This window comes from Manis javanica, chromosome 2 (genome assembly GCF_040802235.1).
Source record: "Manis javanica isolate MJ-LG chromosome 2, MJ_LKY, whole genome shotgun sequence".
NCBI classification, from domain to species: Eukaryota; Metazoa; Chordata; class Mammalia; order Pholidota; family Manidae; genus Manis; species Manis javanica.
The window spans coordinates 52,925,338-52,943,603 of NC_133157.1; the positions used below are offsets into that span (position 1 = coordinate 52,925,338).

Below are 18,266 nucleotides of genomic sequence, written 5' to 3' on the forward strand. Positions count from 1 at the left end.
AAATGGTCAAATAATGTGGAAAGTGATGTATGCTCTTTCCCCAGGCTCAGGAGCAGAATCTTTCTTCCACCTTTGATTTTCCTGTTCCCGACCTACTATCATCCTTTTCTCTCATTAAGCAATTGCTGGATTAACATGGTTGATGAGGGAAGACAAAAAAATCTTGCAGAAGTGAAGGAAGGAGAAAGAAAACTCGAATTTATTGCACACCCACCAAAAGACTTGCAACAGCAAATGTGTTGAACTAGGTACACTTCACAGGTTTTCTTCTTTAACCTTTATGTATCTAATTCTCTCAACGACTCTCTTTGTTATAGTTAATAGCCCTCACTTCTTTTAAGAAAGAAAAGAAGGTTCAGAGAGGTTAGGTCACTGGCTATGAGCACACAGCTGACAGGTTGCATGGAGGTTCACACTCAGGTTGCCTTACTCCTAAACTGGTGTCCTTTGTTCTTTCCAACCATGAACACATATTTTTCTTTTCTTTCAATTTAGCCCTGCCTGGTAATGGCAACATACAGTGACATAGAGAGAGACAGAAGGTAGAAATATTAGGAAGAGAATAAGCTCTGAGGAACAGGGGGATAAAGGGAAAGTAGCCAGTACACACATCTACTGTGCAATTCAATGTGATTGAATTATTTATAATTGTATTTTAAAATTAGGAAAAATGGAATTTGCAAACAAGAAAGGCTTTAAGACAATGGAACCCATAATAATGTGGATTTGACCTTGAGGAAATTTGGCAGAGAGAATTAGTATCTGAGACAAAAGTAAACTGAGAAGAAAAACATTTGAATGCTATAAAAGCCAAGATTGCTCTTGGCCAGTGTGAAGCCCAGGGCCAGATGGATGCCAAAGGTCTTCAAAATTATATCAAAGGAGTTTCAGGAAGTTGGAAACATGTGGCCTGGGCATGTGGCTTCCCCTTTCGCCAGCCTCACTATGAAATGGGGCTCCAAATGCCAACTCAGAGTTAGAATTAGGAACTGAAATTTTTTAAATGATAAGATACACATTTCACAGTAGATCCATGAAAGGTATAAGGTATAGTTGAAAAAATAAATATATAGCAAACACCAGCATCAACATGGTCCAGGTCAAGAAATGTACCATGCCAAGACCTCAGAAGTTGTTTCCCCAGAACCACCTCTCCTGGGAGGTACCCATTATCCTGATTTTTTCCTTATAATTATTTCCTTGCTTTTTATTTTTATTTTAGTTTTAGCGGTAATGTAGGTCTGTTTTTGAACTTTATATAAATAGCATCATACCACATGTATTCTTTTATGATTTTCTTTTTTCTTTCAACCATATGTTGCATATAAATAAACTACAGTGTATTTAACCATTCTACCTTTGCAGGGACTTTGAGTTGTTTCTAGTTTGGAGCATTTAGGAACAATTGTGATGTGACCTTCCTGTACATGTCATCTGTTGCACATGTGCAGGAGTTTCCTCAGGGAGGGGCTAGAAAAATACCACCCACAAGCCAAAGAGAACCCACTGCTTATTTCCGTATGACTTGTGAGCTAAGAATGGTTTTTACGTTTTTCAATGATTGTAGGAAAAAAAGAGGCAAAATATCTCATGATGCAAAAATACTATTTATTGAAGCACAGCCAAGTTCACCATTTACATATCATCTATGCCTGCTTTTGTATATCATGGACAGAGTTGAGTAGGAATGTAAAAGAGAATATTTGGCCCACAAAGCCAAATACCTGGGTTGGCTGTAGAATATCCAGTTGAAAATGAAAATTCAGTCCCTCTTATTTAAAAAAACAAGCAAACAAAGAAACAAAATCAAGAGTTTCAACATGATGACAGCAGAGCATTAAACCAAGCACAGAACCTTTCTAAGTGTGTGGTGGTGTGCAAATGCACAGGTCCATGTCTGTGAACTTGGCCCCACCTGAGACATCTGGTCTTTTACAGAAGAGGTTTGTTGACCATGCTCTAGAGGATATTCCTACAAGGGGCTTAGATAAAATAAGATGCTGTGTACAAAACAGGCAGCACAATACCTGGCATCTTATAGGGATTACTGTAAATTAGAGGCACCCTTCCTTCCCTCCGTTCACCTGGGCTTTCCCACCCCGCAAGAGTTTGGTCCAAGAGTCTCTTTCCAAAAGAGTCAGATTGTCTGCTGGCTATCAGTTACCATTATAGCTGATGTCTATTTGGCTTAACATCACCACAGCTCTATACCCTTTGAGGTTCAAACATTTTTATAAGAGATCTGAATAAAAATAACATTTAAGCCCAAAGGAATGAAGGAATTAAAGTCCACAGGTGTTACTTCCAGCTCCAAGTTGTAAGAGTCTGTCTGCACAGATTCCAGATTTCTTAGAGAAAATGTGCTAAAAAAAAGACAAAACAAAGCACCAGAAGAATTCATCAAAAGAACAGCAGAAAAGCTCCTCAGAAGATAATATAAAAAGGACAAATTCAGAGAACTAACAGTACTTGATTTTATTATTATAATGCTACAGTTACTAAAAGACAGTGTGTTATTGGTATCAAGATAGATAAGTTGATCAATGAACTAGAATGGAGTCTGGAAATAGACCTATACATATATGGACTATCGACTTTCTACAAAGGCATTAAGGCAACTCAGTAGAGAACAGGGAATCTTTTCGATGAATGGCACAGGAACAATTGGATATCTACATTAAAAGAAAATGAATTTCAATCCATACCTTGCACAATCTACAAAATTTACCGTTATATGGATTACCAACCTTAAAAATGGCATAAAACTCTAAAATTCCAAAGGAAATGGTGAGAAAAATCTTTGTGATGTTGGATTAGCTAAAATGTCTTAGATATGAAACTCAAAGAGTGATCCATAATTTTTCCTTCATCCAATTATAAAATTCTACATTTCAAAAGACATGGTTAAGAGACTGAAAAGAAAAGCCACAGTCTGGTAGAAGATACAGCAAATAGCTGATAAAGGTCTTGTACCCACAATATACAAAACAAAACAAAACAAAACAAAAACTATATAATAACTCAATAATAAGAAAACCAACAGCTCAGTTTTTAAAATGGGCAAAAGATTTGAACAGACACTTCACCAAAGAACATATAGGAATGGAAAATAAATAAAAATATGCTCAATACCATTAATCATTAGGCATACAAATATTAAAATGATAACAATGGTAAGTGATTAAAGTGATAATCTAATTACTTGCTAAAAGGTGATTGGTAAATTGTGATATACCATACAATGGAATACTACATAATAAATGAACTATTGATACATACAACAACATGGATAAATGTTAAAATATGCTGAATGAAAGAAACCAAACAAAAAAGAGTACATGCTGTGTAATTCCATTTACATACAATTCTAGAATGTGCAAACCAAATTATAATTTGGTTTATAGAAAGCAGTTGCAGAGAGACGAGGAGGGAGGGTTTACCAAAAGGCACAGAAAGCCCTTTGGAGGTGATTGAAATGTTTCCTATCTTAGTGATATTTTCATGAGTGTGTGTATGTATATATATATATATATATGTATGTATATATAAAACTTACCAGATTACCTTAAATATGTTCAGTTTATTGTATGGCGATTATGCTTCAACATGTGTTAACTCATAAAAATATATATTTTTTTTACTTTACTTACATTAAGTAATAATTACGTTACTTACATTAAGTAATAATTACTTACATTAAGTAAGTAAAATTATAGGCCACGAAGTGGGAAGAGAAATCTGTAACAGAACTGACAAAGGTTTCATCCAGAATCTATAAACAACTCCTATGAATCAATAAGAAAAAACAGAAGAAACCCAACTAAAAATGGGCAAAATATTTGAGCAGACATTCCACAAAAAAGGGTATCAAATGACCAATAAACAAATGAAAAGCAGCTAACCTCATTAGTTATCTGGAAAGTGCAAATTAAAACCACATTGAAATAGTACTCCAGGAATAAAAGGGAGTGATTATACAAAGTGTTGGTGAAGGTATAAAACAACTAGAATTGTCAAACATTGCTGGTGGGAGTGTAAATTAGTACAATGACTTTGGAAATCTATTTGGCATTATCTACTAAAATTTATATAGGCTACTTCATAACCCAGAAATTCTACTTCCAGGTTTATGCCCAAGAGAATGCATGCATATGGACACTGGAAAACATGTAGAAGAATGTTCATAACTCCGTTATTTGTATTGTCTCCAAACTGGAACTAACCCAGTGTTTGCCAAGGAGAGAATAGATAAATTGTGTTGTATGCATTCAGTAGAATTCCATACTGCAATGTGGGGGGAAAAAACATAAACTTTGTTATCTGCAACAGCAAGAATGAATCTCATATGAAATATTGAACAAAATAGTTCAGACATAAAAGAGCATATGCTTCTCTATAAAGTTCAAAAACAGACAATACATATTTGTAGAAATCAGGATAGTAGTTATCTGTAGGAAAGATGGTGGGGGCAGTAACTGGCAGAGAGCAGGACATGGTTTCTGGGTTGCCAGTAATTTTCCAGTTCTTAATATAGGTGGTGGTGACATGGATAATTCATCTAGTTAGACACTCAGGATGTGCACTTTCCTACATGCTTGTTATGAAGAAGTTTATTCATCTCATCACTATATAATATTCCATTGTATAGATAGCTGGACAACAAATTATTTTTTTAAAGCACAGGAAGAAAGACAGGCACTTATGTCTTAATGCTTTTAGGATCCAAGGAGTTAGGCCAAGCCTGCTTAAGTGCCTCTTTTCTCCTTGGTGACTAAGTCTTGCTCGGCATTTAGTATTGCTCCGTAGTTGTGCAAAGGTTGACATGCTTATGGCTCCCTCTTAGGGAGCTGTGGGGCCTAGAATGAGCCCTACAAGAAGGACAAGAGATTTCAAGGTTGGGCAAAGCCATTCTTTTGGGGGCAGGGCATGCAGGGGAGAAGAAAATATTTGTATAAAACTGGTGGTTAAGAGTCAAGGGTCTGGAACCACACTGCCTAGGTTCAAATCCTGCTTCTGACTTTGGGAGGAGCTATGTAATAAATTTACTTCTCTGTACTCTAGTTTTCTGTAAATTGGAGACAATATTGCACTTGTATTATAGGATCATTAAGAAGATTAAGTGAACTAAGATGGTTAGTAAGTGTTATAATGTGAAAATGAACTAAGCTTGGAAGGGAAAAGATTACTCAGAGTATTCAAGCTTTCAGGGTGCTTCGAAGCAGTGTAGATCCCTGGCCGATGCTCTACAGCTCCCCTCAGAGGCTGCTCCCATCCCGTCCTCAGCAGACACCCTTGATTTACCATATACTGCAAAAAGTTGGCACACCTCCTCTTGTCCTTCTTTCATTAAACATCTCACTGCAAGGTCTCTAGAATTCTCAGACCACCCTTCTGACCTCATAGGGAAGCCTAGCAGGCCTATGAATTCAGAACACCACTACCACACAGATTCCATATTTCTGTTAGCAACCCCTATATTCTCCTCTCCCCCTCCCTATTCCAGGTCTCTTTTCTCTTTGCTAGAATATTATTTGTCTTGTTCATACTGTATTTCCTGGCCCTAGCAGGTGCTCGTTTATTACCTAAAGAGTTACCCATCTTATTCATACTTGAATGGCACTATTGTGTTAGTGGGTTCTGGGGTGTTCTCAGTTCTTATCATTTGGGTATCATTTGGTATCATTTGGGTATCACTGGGGTTCTCAGTTCTTATCATTTGGGTATCATTTTTTTTTTTTAGAAAAGCCTCATTTTTTATTTAAATATCCTAAATATACCACGAAGGAACATACACTGCACTTTAATGTTAAAAAGATACAAGTTTATAACATCTTATAAAAACTACCATTTAAAAGTGATCTTGTTCATTTTACAGTCCCCTCCCCCAATAGCAAAATAAGTGTATTAAAAAAAAAAAAAAGAGGGTGGAGAGGGTCAGAAGAATTAAGATAAAAGTCCCAGGGCCACAGCAGAGGCAAAGAGCATCTGGGAAAAGGGTTAAGACATTCTATGTCTGTCACTAAGCCAACCCTTTGGAAACTGTTCCTGAGGACAGGAGCAGTGCCCCATGTCCCATCCTGAGCCAGGACCTGCCATAGGGCAGGCACACCATAAATGTTTAGGAAGGGGCACTTGCTTAAGATGTTATTGTATTCCTACATTTCTAGAGAAACTGCTTCCTAGAGACTTCAAACCACACAAACCACACCACAGCCTCCTTTAAATCTATCTCCTTTGGCACCAGGGAACTGAGGACGTGCCTCTTGGTTTTAGATAAATGCTATATGCCAGGCCCAGTGGCACTCAGGCCCTGGGATCTGGTCGTTGTCATAGGCCATATTAACTCTTCTCATCTCTCACCGTACTTGAAGGACAAGGCCAAAGACAAGTAATAATCTGACAGATTCAGGAAACATTCATTGATAAAGGACATTTAGACACATTCTTGCATATTTTGACATACGGTATTTTTTGATTCCCAAACAACAACAGTGAGGCAGGCATTATTTTCTTATGCTCTTCTTAATGGTAAAGAAACCTGGATGAAGAATTAGTTCATGCCTTGTTCAGAATTGCATAGCTGCTGGGTGGCTGAATCAGGATTTCAACCCCAAACTCTAGTGCCTTAAAGCATCACATCTAAAGCCTCTGTCCCATCACCTTCAAGACATGCTGGGGAGTGAAAATAACCTTATGGCATTCTCCATACCTCGTTTTCAACCCAAACTGGTTTACCCAGCTCGAAAAGTTCTTTAATCACCACATGGTTATATCCAAACTCAAATCCACATTCAAAGGAAGAAGATGTGTCCCATTGATATATGTAAAAGAATGTGCCTGGGGTTCTAAAGGCAATTTCAAAGAAAAGTGCTAAAATTGCTCTAAGGAATCCTTGTGAAGACTCCCAAGATAACGCCTGTGAAGGGGCCAGACTCACCTCGATGATTACAGCCCTGCTCTGTGTCCTTGTCATGTGTACTGGTCCACCAAGGCCATGGGCTTTGGAATTGTAAAGACCTGGATTAAGGGCACCATGACCTTCCATTGGTTACTTAGCCTCGCCCAAGTTTCAGGCTCGTCATCTTTCAAAGGGCTGAGATAATATATGTGACATATTGCACACACAGCAGAGTTATAGTTAGACCTCAGTACATGGTTGTCATTATCAGTTATCATGACACTCAATTAAACTGAGGCTGGGGGAAACCATTGCCCCAGGGGAGACCTTACTTAAATAAGGTGCTGCCATTGGTCACAGTAAATGTGAGCAGACAGGTTGCAAGTAGTCACTTAAAATGATCCCATGAAGCCTGCTTATCTGGACCTCAGGGAAACTCGGCACAGTCTGGCCTCCCAAAAGCTGAGTAGACTGCTCACTGCTGCTCAGCTGAGGTGGTGCTTTGGCCAAAAGGAGGGCCATTAAGACTGCTTCTGAGAATAAGCCTTGAGCCTGGACGAATATGGGCCTCTTCTGTGCCTGCCAAGAGGGTAACTGTAGACTCAACATGTACATAATGTACGAGCTTCTCAATTATTTACTGTGTTAACTCCATGATGTTGTATGTGAATTCTCAGGTCCATCTCCCTTTAGGAGTGGAACTGAGACAGTTGATGTCCTGTCTGAAGAATGAAACACTACAAACAAGAGCAACCTGCATAAGATACTTCACAGCAATGACAACTGGCAGCTACTGTCATCAAATTCCACATTTAAGGCAAATTTCTAAGAATCACCACATGGCATAGAGATCAGACATTTCTAGATAGTATATAATTTTTATTATTTTTCATAAAGCCCATTTCTCAAACCATAGCTAACAATGATTCACTTTTTTTAATTTTTAGAAAATGTCCCCAAATCTTAAATTCATTAAAAAAAAAGTTCTTTGTTGCACCATGTGTCTTGAGTTACCATTCAGAAAATATAGTCTCTCTATAGATATGGGAATTTTATATTTTGTAGGATAGTGTCTACTGGGGTATTGGCATATCATGACACCTCTATGATGCAATACTATAAGGACTTTTTCATTAGGTAGGTCCTTTATCAACTAGAGCAAATGTGATGTTATCTCCATAAGGTGACCAGATTTCCTCACCTGCATTCTGGTATTTTGTTTTTGCTGAGAGAAAGAACAGGCCTCACTGTGATAGGCCGGGATTTGTGGTGGTTCACATGTCTGGCTTTGGGGACACCAGATGTTAATTATGACCTGGAGCATAAAAGGTGGTGGGTGGCTAACTTGGGACATTTCAGACTATAAAGAAGCTTGTGGTTATGGGAGTTCTGGCGAGGTTTTCATACTGGCACACAAAACCCTATTTCTCCACGTGCACAGAAATAGTCATGGGAAGAGGGCTGGTGCAGTCAGGAGGCCTCTTTTACAAGGCTGGCACTGCTACTGATGAGCGTGGTAGCCTCAAGCGAGCCACTTTACCTCTCTCAAGCCTGTTTTTATTTTTCATCTATAAGAAGAGCATTTGGTCTAGACCAAGGGTTGTAAACTCGTGGGCATCAGAGGCAAGTCGGTAACCTAAGTAAGAAAAGTGGGTCAGTGTAATCCAACAGGGAGTGACGGTGGCCCATCTAAGAGCACAGCAGCTACTCTGCTCCAACCCGTGCACAACACTTGTCCAGAAAGTGCTGCACCTTCTACTTTTTCGAGAAAAGCAGGATATCTAGGTTTTTAAGCAAAAGATCCCAATTTTTAAATGTTGACAGTGAAATTCAACACAGTAATATGATAGGACAAAACACAGGCTGTTTGCCAGTTTTGTTTCTTTATCTTTTGTCTAGTAATTCCAAGTCTCTTCCAGCTTTAACATTTACAATTTTGCACCCTTCCCCTCATATCAGTGATGCAAATAAAAGGTTATATAACAAAATTATACACATCTTAAGGTTATAACTATGCAAATAGTATATGTGTACAGAAGCAAATATTGGGTTGGAACAAGGGCAAGTGAAACAAACTTTAGGAGATGCGACAGGTCAAGCATGTCATTTGTATTTTAAATGTTCATTTAAAGGGAACAATTAAATCTAGTTAAAATTAAAAAGCTCATTTAAAGCTATTCTTCTTTGTTTTTATTTGTTTATATAACAAAAACAATTTAAAAGATAATGACAAAAAGAATATTGAGGGCAACTCAGAATGGTGCCAGACATGAAGATAAAAAAGGGAGAGGAAGATAGTAGGTATGTTCCTGAAACTTAAATTTCTACCCTGACCTCTGTTTTTGCTTGCCACCCATTCTTAACCAGTAAGTTGTTAAAAGAAGGTGGTATTAGTTGCACATGGGTAAACCTTGTATGCCTGAAATTTCCCATCTAACACTGCTTTTCCTTTTTTTTCCTGTTGTTTATAAAAATACTTCCCACATCATGAAGGTTCATGGTATCAAAAGTTTCCAAACTTTGTTAGTTTGGCTGCAATACTACCTTATATGAGGGTTTTGTTTTATTTTCAGCAGGTAAGGTGGGGTGGGAAGGGCACTTACTGCCCTAACAATATTCTTCTTTGCTTTCTTTCAACACTGTTTTCATTGTACAAACCCACTTCAACTACCCATGAAGTGAGCAGAAAACCAAAGATGGTAATTTAGTATGTTTATTTGAAAGCTTTCAGGACACCAGTGGGAAGCTTACTCTTTTCTAAACAAATTTCCAAGAGAATATTAGCACAAAGGAATGGAAAACCTTTGTATCGCCTATGCAAAAATCCTAAAAAATCTACCCACACTTGCATGGTAGCACCTAGCACCAGGTCCAGACCCACCCTAAGCATGCAATGCATGTTTGTAGAAAGACTGCATTCTTCCTCTGCCCCCTAGACTGCATCTAGGCTTTCTTAGTTATGAAATAAAGACACAAAATGTGGTTGTTGACTTTCTCCAGTAGTGGGCAACTTGAAATGATACCACCAAGTTCTAGATATGCCAAGAAGAGTCACTGACACTGAGGACAGTTAGCCACAGGATATAGAGGCAGGGGGTTGACATTCACTTTCTTGTTAAAAATGCCCACTGAGCAAAAGGCAGGATGGTCCATTGCCAGGAGTGTACTGAAGGATCATGGACTGTCTAGCGCCTCCTTGCATCCTGTTGCCTCATCGATTTCTGGATTGCCAGATGCTTCTGTTTTTTTGAGATTGGTTAAAAAAAAAATACCTTAGTGATTCTGTTGTTTTAGAAGCTTTACATATGGCACAAAATATCCAGAAAATTTTCTTGAGAAAACAATTTTTATTTTTTGCTCAATTTAATCATCATTACAGCCTAAATTCACTCAAATTTATTGTTTTCTTTTAATGGGCATTTTGATGGTTAAAATTCTAAAGTTATGTAAAAGTATAAGTAAGCAAGACATGAAGATTTAATTGCTTATAGTTTTTTTTAAAGTAAGTCTTGAAAACATAAGTAGACTAAGAAAGGTTGATATTTCACATTGAGAATTCATAACAATTGAGATAAAAATGATTTTTTTCGAGATGGGAGACATCCTTGATTTATTACCATTGAATCAGAGAGCAGATTTTCCACACATTGAGTCACAACTAGAGGTTTTCCTTTTTTTCTTTTGGTAAACCACCTTAACCTACTCTTGAAAAACTCTGGTTTGTGTGCAGAATGAGTCTGTCTCCATGTAGCCTGTGAAATCTAACCAGACCATAGCCTGGTGTGAGCCATACCACCATCTCAGATTTTTGATGACACCACAAACCACTTGAGATTTATTATATTAGCAGATGTCATCAGATATATGTGTGCACAGGTGCAGCATGCAGTCAGTGAGAGGAAAAAACACTGCATGGGTATATTTATTTCTGGACCCATACTCTCAATGGTTGGAAAATGACCTGGTGTGTCTGTCCTGGGCAGTGTGGAGTTTTGACTGGATTGGAAGGGCTTATCTGGTCATCTCTTAAAGTCTTCTCCACAGATAAAGTTCTGTATGATGAGCTACTATGTCTTGTGGGAAATACACTGTTTATTTTTATAATCAATGTCTAAAGAGCAGACATAATGGTTTACAGCTCAAGACTGCTCTAACCAATGAGAAATAAAAAGTTACCAGAGGCTGTTGTTTATATATGGGTATTGTTTTTATGTAACAATACTATATATGCATTCTCCTCAATAAAGGTTGTATAGAGAGAGCTCCCACCTATAAAACTCCAACAAAATGCAGGAGTTGGCACTTTATAAATATCCTACTTTAAGCAACTCTAAATATTTTTCAGTAATTAAGAAATAATTGAAACTATTTCCTGGAGGCAATATGAAATACAAATGTGGCTTATACATTATGCATTTTTTAAATTCTAAAATACAATTATCCAATTGTTTTAAGATGGTATGTTTTATTTCATATTAAGTCTTAAATATTCTATTGTCTTTGTAATATACATTAAATTTACACAAATGCTAGCATAATAATGGACTAAATGTAATAGTCTAATGAAGTAGTATGTACCCTTAATAATTAAAAAAACAAAGAAAAACACACTTCCTGTATTTTTGAGAAATAAAGAAGTAAGATAAAATAAACACCTGTGGGGTAATGACTGAAAATTACTGGTTTAGATGGGGTAGAGGAATTACTTAAATTATGACATAAAGCATTGTAATAATGCACGCTTTTAGAAATAATTATATAGTGATTATTCTCAAAGATAAACACATGCAGATGTTGCTAGTACATTTAAAAAATTCTTAATTTTAAGAAAACATACAGAAACTGCATTACCAAGTTATTGGCTTTCAGCAGAACCAGAAAATCTAAAGTGTCAGTGTACTCACGAATCTTCTAGTAAGTTTTTAGGAATGAGTTATGCCTACAACTGAAGGCAGAAAAAAATTTCCTTTCTACTGGAATCACTTCAGTTAGATGTGTCAGAGGGCCAAAATGTCTGAATAATGGTGGACAGTCCTTGCTTTTTTTTTAAAAGAATAATTAATTATAATTTCTAAAAAGATCATTATAATATTGGACCTTAATTATATTCCAGGAAAGACTTTTAACCAAGATATTTTTAATTTAAAAAGTTTAGAAAGTTTTCTTATTTTAAAATACTCCCTAATTTCTGCATATTTATTTACATCACAAAATCCAAAAACCAGAAAATTGAACTCGATCATTGGAGCATTAAAAGACTGTGGAGCAACACCTCTTTAAGGTGACTAGGAGTTAGTGAAATGAATTTTTCTAAGGCATGATTGAAAATTGGTCTCCTTATTTTATATACCTTGGGTATCATTTAATGATCATATGCGTACATACTTGACAGAAGACTGATCAGTATAAGTAGTCTCGTAAGTTTCACATGTCAAAAGAAACATGACATGCAAATAAAGATAATGTATGAAAGGCTGATTGTGACATACAATGGTACATTCTATTACTAAATAATATGCTTAGGAAGAAATCCTCTGATAGGTGACACTAAATCTATATTCATCCAAGTCACCACGACAAACAGGAAATCCTTTCTTTTCTCCCTTCCTATTTCTTTTCTCCTTTAGTGTCCTAGGATATTCCCCAAACAAAACTGGAGTCTTTCTATAGTGTTATTTCTCCTTTGCATGAAATAGATGTCGGGAAGGATTGGTAACTCTTCTATGGACTTCAAATAATTACTAGAGAGCAGAATTTCTGAGGCACACTTACAAAAGTTTTAGAAATTGTTAACAGTGCCCTTTTTCAGCACTCCTTCTTTGCCATAAACAATTTAAAAAAATTTAGCCGCATTGAATTTTCGTATTTTTTATTTGATTTCTTAGTGCTAAATGTGATTTACTTAACCATGAAACTATTATTAGGAAATCCTAGAATGGAAATAGATCTATTTGTTACCCACTTGAATTGACTGCCTGGTAGACTGAATTATAGCTGCACTAGCTGAGTGGTTAAAATTACCTAACTTGGAACAAGATAGACGTTACAAATTAATTTTCCTTGGGAAGTTATAGCTGAGTGTGGAAATGCATACATACATACATACGTGTGTGTGTAAATATCTCCATCCTTCATCTCTCTTCTGAAAGCTATATAGATACATACTGTGTTAGTTCTGTTTTTTTGGAGGGGACGTTGGGAACCGTTAAACCTTCAGTTTAAATAACCCATTTTTAAATTTGGCATTTTCCAAAGTCCAGTTGGGTCAATCCAACTTTTACTTTTCCATTTATTATCATTGAAAATAGGTATGTATATTATTCACATACAATCATCTATAATAATTATGTATACATATATGAAAAAAAAATTTTCTATGTAATGAAGCCAAGTATCTTCTTTGTTTTATAATGTATATTATTGGAACTAAGAACCTGAACAATATTGTTTAAGTTTTCTTGGACTTTGAGGGTAAACATAACTGGGATTAAAACACTGACATGTTCACATTTAATAGAAAGATAGGAACAATTCATCGGGAGCTATTCTGGTCCCACTGCTAATCACATAATTGAACAGGGGTTTTAGAGGATATTTGAAGTTATTGTTGTCTGTTGTGCAATTACATAATTAGTCAGGATCTCTGTAATAAAATCTTTTCTAAACACATGTGGGTTGGTACTAAGTAAATTCAGGGCTAGTGTTTTACTTTTAATACTTCAATTTTAAATCAGAATTAGATCATTTCATTGAACCGGTAAGCATTATTCTACCACACTACGGACGCTTAAGATGAAAATAATTGGACCACTAAAAAGTAAGCAAAGACCTACATATATTTAACTTTAAAATATCTGAACTAAACCTGCTTTGTGAACATTAACTCATTATCCAATCTTACGTAGAGTATTTGTTTCTTGGACCCAGTGGTTGTCTATTTCTTTGGTGCTGATATTTTTTTCCACATACCCCTAAATTATTGACATTCACATGGATGGGTATAATAGAAGTCGAGAGTGCTCTCTTTCTGGCTGTTTTGCTTTAATGCTTCTTAGTGAGGAACGTTTCGGAACTCCTCTTCCACGGAAACAACCGTGGCCTTGCGAAGTTGACCGAGCAACGTGGTGGGAAGTAAGGAGTAACACGAATTCCGTGATTTTCATCGTTCTGTGCAGGGACTGGCGCGGCTGTCGGGCCCCGCTCCCCTCTCCCCTCTCCCGCACGACTGGGGCGGGCCCCCGACCGGGGGAGCACAAAGGCGAGCGGACGGTGCTGCCCCGCAGGCCGGCGGCGCGCTCCTGCCCCCGGGCGGCACAAAGACCCGACCGGTCACTCGCGAGGGGCGCCCGCGCGGTGCAGGCCGCCACACCCACTCGGGCCCGCTCCCGCCTCCGCCGCCGCGGGCGCCCTGATGAATATGCATCGCCGCGCTCCCGCCCCCGGCTCCTCCTTTCGGTTTCCTTCCCGCCGCCAGGCGGAAGCGAAGAGCCGCGCTTCCCGCGCGCCGGGGCGGCCGGGGCAGGGCGGGCGGCGAGCGGGAGACGGAGAGAGCCGGGGCCGCGGCGGTTCCGGGGCCGCCCCGCAGCCGGCGAGGCCAATCCGAGGGCGGGGAGGGGGCGAGCGCGCGACCCTACGGCCGCGCAGGCTGAGTCGCCCCGCGCGCCCCGAGCCCGGGCGGGAAGGCGGCCCCCACCTCTAGGGCAGCCCTGCTGGAGCGACCATCAAACCCACCGCACACACCTACCACGCACGCACACACCCACGCGGCACTCTGGACGGCGTTCAAGTCAACCGCGAGAAACAGCCTTCTGCAAGTGAAAGGAAGGAAAAACGGATATCCAAACAGAGGGCTGCTGCCCTTAGACTTGACTTTTACCGCCTTTTCTTCGCCGGCAAGAACCGTGGCATTGCAGAAATAATAATTAAAAAAATAAAAGACTACTGCTGGATTGCCTTTTTTTTTTCCGAACTAAACACAAAAAGCGACACCAAAACAACCCTTGAGAAAAACCACAAATCTGTACCCGAGACGTGTGAAGTCTGCGGCCCGGGTTTTAACAGATTCAAGACCCTTTTTATTTGCAATACAGTGCGATGGTACGTGGCTTTGAAATGATGGATTTTATTTGCTTGTCTTGTTCGTCCTTTGCACCCCCTTCCTAGACACTGACTTTTTTTCCTTCTTGTGCATTGTAAAGTAACTGTTTCATCTAAATGTCATTTCTGCCTTACAGGTTGACCTATCCTCACAGGTTTCCAGACCTAATGTAAAAGAAAAAAACAACTTCTTTTAAGTTTTGGCAACTTCAGTATATGTGTCACACGTTTATGGAGGGCATCAGTGGATCACACTGTGAGTTCAAACAGTGTGGAATGTAGCATTTTCCCTGCTTCAGCTCCCTACTCTTACCCCTCCTCCCAATGTTGAAAAAGAATGTACAAATCATACTTAAGTGTATCTTGTAGCTCATTCTCTCTTTTTGCAGCATTATTTCTTCACTTTAAGGTGAATGCGCCTGCACGCGATACTTCACTGCATATTCTCATTGAAAAGCGAAACTTTTTAAAGTGAGGGAAGTACTATTTAGTTCTGACAGGTGCTGTTGGCATTTTAAAAATCAATATCCATTCCCAAGTTTAGTTTCCCCAACCCCTTGTTCCCTGAAGTTGCAGGATCAAATGGTTAGCCCTCCTCCTGCTGCCCCCCACTTGGAAAAAATTATGATGGATCTCTCTTCCCACTTCTGTTAAGACCTTTTTTTTTTCTTTTTAGCCCTGCTGTTTTTGCTCTAGGATTTCCCCCCACTCTGCCTAAGTCTGTGTGTGTGTGTGTCTTTCCCTTGTCCCCTTGTCCTCTCTTCGCCAGTACGTCTGGGACACATTTTAATGCACAATATCCCATCCATTAGCTTGTGGTTGAATGCAGAGTGTGTGAGGACTTGGCAGCTTTCAGGTTGAAGGGGGCAGGGAAGCCAGTTTCGACTTTGACACAAGATGCCGAAGTGGCGTGATTGGAATTATTATTAGGGCTGTGAACATGGCCATCTTCTCCTCTGGTTAGAAGAACGAACTGCCACTGAACTTGAGACGGGACAGACAAAATCTCCAAGTACAGTAGCTGGCAGGGAAAAGGCGCCAAAATACACAAGATTAACTCTAAGTTTCTTTGAATGAATCTTATAGCACCATCCTTGTAATTTTAACTATCCAACAGGAGGGAAAAAGTTAACTTTTGAACCCATACTTGAACAGACAGTTAAATCAGCCCTAAAAATGGAATAAATCCAGAAAGGCATACACACATGCTTCTGTGGTTAGACAAGAATGCACGTATAAATAAGCAGTGTGCATGTGTGTATCTGCTGGGGAGCTCAAGATTTAATCAGAATCAGAATTAGTGTGACTTTTGAGTGCATTTACTGTATGGGGGGAAATACTGTGCAGCAATGAAGCTGACCTTTAAGCAGCCTAAGTAAAAACTGCAAAGAGTTGTGAAACACAAAACGTTTTGGTTCCCAGTTTTACATTTGAGGTTTGATGTTTTCATTTAAAGGCATGAGAGATGGAGAAAGCTCCAGTGCTGAAAAGTCCCTATTAAAACATATGTGGGCAAAGGTCAAGCACTCAACTCACTGATACAATATACTGCAGATTCCTGCCTAACTGATGGGGACCACAGGAAAAGTGCTTGTGCAATAAAAGTATTAGAAGGGTAATTATCGTCCGTGGTTGGGACTGCATTCTTGTGCACTGGGAAAGGTTTTTACTGGCCCTGATGAATTTTAAAGCTGAATATTGTTGAAAGCTATTTTAATAGGAAATTGATTAGCTGAGTGTTTCATACAATAAATGGTGACAGTTTCATTGTTTGATGTCCAAAAATAAATTCCTTTTATTCTTTAGCAGACATCGGCATTCATTTAATTTTAATATGGTCAGACTGAGCAGTAGCATAATGATGAGTGAATGTGATGTCATAAACATCTGTAACTTTGCTTTTGTACTTGGTGACATCATATAATTTGACAATATTATTGCTCTGAAATTTATTAAATTACCGTGTTGCCAAAATATTTTTAAAGTTTGTGAACATGTATTTTGTATAGGTCCAATTGTGTGTATTTTCACTTTGTAATTATGCAACTGTTTGCTGACTTTTAATTTGAAACTTAAAATGCACAATTCTGTTGTTCTGTATTGTTTTGATTTGAAATAGAATGGCAGTTTTCAGAGGAAGAATTAGAGAAAGGAGCAGAAAGCTTGAGCTAGTTTGCCATGCACTTTGTATAATTCTTAACATAGAATGTAAAGACTACTTGGCCATTTTGGATAAAGCTTTCTCAACATCTCTTTAAAACTGATCTGTTTCCATATCACAAAGGCATATGTAAAGAGTAGTAAAAGCCAGTTCATACATCAAAATAAAAAGATAGTATAGTTTTACTCTAAAGGTCAGTTATCTTGAAAAAGGACCATAACTACAGCTCAGTACCGGCAGAGAAGCGACTATGTGTGCATGTAAGTAACTTATAAAAGTATTGTAAGGGAAGCAAGGCAATTATTGCTGGGATTTTCAAAGTTTTAAATACTTCACACAAAAGTTACAGGAAAACTGCTGATTTAGTAACCCAGGGAGCAAATGTCCGCAGATGCTGGGAATCTCTATTGCTGAACTGGTTTCATCTCTGTGGAGAAGTGGAACCCAGCTAATCCTAATAAAGGAACCTGACCCAGTCAATGTTCAGGTTCAGTTGTAGCTTGTAAATGTGCCCGAAGTGTAGGCCCTCTGTAGTGGGGTGGTTTGTTTTTTTTTAAACAGTCAAGTACAGGCATTTCAGCAGCGACATTATTAACAGCATCATTTTTCTCATTTAGTTTTGTCCTCAGGGGACACCAAACAGCTCCCAGAGGAGGGAAAAAAGGTCCACGGCTATTTATTTGTTTCAGTGAAAGGCAAAGTGCAGGCAATGGGGGTGGGGAAGCTAACTGGTTGAGAATTTTCTGGTAGGGAAAAATTACTAACCCTCATTTGACAGTAGTAGTTTAAGGGCTGAGAGAGCGGGGCATGATTTAGCAATCTTCATCAAGTACAGGCAATTTCAGTACTTGCTCATTATTTATATATGTATTTTTGTGTGGATTTTTGGTGTTTCTGCTTGTGGATATAAAATTGTTATACATGTCTGATGTTTGTGATCCATTTGCGTGAAACAAAGTTCCTGGGCATGGTGTTGTGGATACTTGCAGTTTTACAGGCCTGTTTCCTAGGGTCAGGAGGTCATCTGTTTCTTTTGTATTTAGTTTTAAAATATTGATATTGGCGATGCAGCCAGGGTGTGTGGAATTGTTGGGCCTCCCCTCAAATCAC

General features: G+C 38.5%; 2 protein-coding genes across 25 annotated transcripts in view; one reads left to right on the top strand and one right to left on the bottom strand.

Moving 5' to 3' along the window:
- The window catches only part of NFIB (nuclear factor I B), a 419,383-nt gene that overhangs the window by 178,136 nt on the left and 222,981 nt on the right, over positions 1–18,266 (top strand). The window lies entirely within an intron of this gene.
- LOC140847688 (uncharacterized) overlaps positions 1–18,266 on the bottom strand; it is a 52,933-nt gene that overhangs the window by 30,937 nt on the left and 3,730 nt on the right. The window contains exon 3 of one of the 16 annotated variants that reach the window (XM_073228511.1): positions 47–2,363. The exons of the other annotated variants lie outside the window; for them this stretch is intronic. The gene's annotated coding sequence lies outside the window, so the exon portion shown is untranslated. Of the gene's footprint in view, positions 1–46; positions 2,364–18,266 lie in introns of those variants that run through there. 16 annotated transcript variants of the gene reach the window in all.